The following is a 1,605-nucleotide window of genomic DNA, read 5'->3' as shown; positions in this document are numbered from 1 at the left end:
GGGACGCAAAGACTTCAAGATCCTTTGATTATTATCCAACATCCAATAAATACTTGATAAAGCTTTACAAAACCTGAACAATGCATTCGTGAGTCCTTTATATGAAGTGGCACTGTGTTGTTGTTTGTTTTTAGCAATACAAAACTTTTTTGCACTTCAAAGAGACAAATAGAAGCAAATCAATGTTTGACTGTCATTTTGACCAAGTGTGTATGTGTGTACCGAACTGTAGATGACACAGCAGCTTGTAGTGGGGGTTATTCTCTGTGGTTGGTAGGGTCTTGGGGGTGGGTGTGATCGCCTGAACAGAACTTGGGGGGGTGACACAAATGGCAGTGAGGTGAAGAGGTCGCTAACATATTTCTGAAATGCACAGAAGTCAGAAGTGTTTAGGCTCAGTGATCCAATCAGCACCTGATCACTTAATGGATTTAAATTGTGTGACTCCAAATGTAAATTGGACTGCATCCCTTATATTTTTGTATAAGCTGATGTGCACACCCTCTGTGCTCACTGTCGGACATAGTTCATTCAGATTGTAAAGACAACAGCTAGTCTGAATCAACATTTTTTGTGGTGTACCACAGGTCCTGAGAACCTCCGCAGGCCCCCCCTGCATACTGGAGAGCCAGGGCACACAGAGGGCATTCACACCTTGTTAAGTTTTACAACTGGTGCATTTGTCGGTCCCAGGCTTCTATTGCCCCTGTGACTTGTTTCTCTCTTTGAAGTGACCTTCTCTGTCAGCTGAGGTGATGGAGTCATTTAGGGTTTTCTCTGAACAATGTAAATGCAGCACATCTTAGAGTGCATATGACAGGCTGGAAAACACACTGTAAACTGGGATGAGATTATCTTTTGAGACAAGGGTGAATGCAGCATAATTTCAGTTCACTACAATTTAATTCATATATCTTTGTAGTTGTATTGCTGATTCCTATCTATAATAGAAGCCTTAAACTGTTTGTAGCACAGTATTTGCCAGAAACGCAGTAACATCACTACAACACATACAACAGGTTGAATCCACAACATATTTATAACAACTATACAGATTTTTATTATGTCAACACAACTTAGCGATAGAAGTAGAAAACATTTTATTGGGACATGAGTGAGTCTAAGCACACAGACACTTAATTTCTCTTGAGATCAAATTCAGAAGGCTTAACTGCATTGCCAAAGGACTCTTCAATATGGGTTTTTATGTCTTCCAAAGAATTGGCCAAAGAAAGATCACATAAATATAATGCTGCATGCTAATGAGGGCAAACACACAGGCCATTGGTGATGGTGGAGCAGGGGGATGGACCAGACCATCCACTTGCTTGATGTACAGGTCTTCACAACGTTCAATTGACGTTCCCCGGGGAGGTTCACAGAGATTCGATGTATCTGCATGTTTCTGAGCCTCACTTACAAATCTTTCCCTCACTTGCTTTGACAGTTAGTGACAGGCCCTATTTCTGCCTACTCCTGGAAACCCCACTGTAACAGCCTGCAACTGAGAGCTGTCATGTTTTAATCATAAAACTCCATCATATACAAAGTTGTAATAAGTTGATTCATCCATCCATCCATTATCTATACACCGCTTAATCATCA

This window comes from Stegastes partitus, unplaced genomic scaffold (genome assembly GCF_000690725.1).
Source record: "Stegastes partitus isolate 25-593 unplaced genomic scaffold, Stegastes_partitus-1.0.2 Scaffold86, whole genome shotgun sequence".
NCBI lineage: Eukaryota > Metazoa > Chordata > Actinopteri > Pomacentridae > Stegastes > Stegastes partitus.
The sequence above is the reverse complement of the archived record's forward strand: the minus strand, read 5'-3'. Positions refer to the sequence as shown.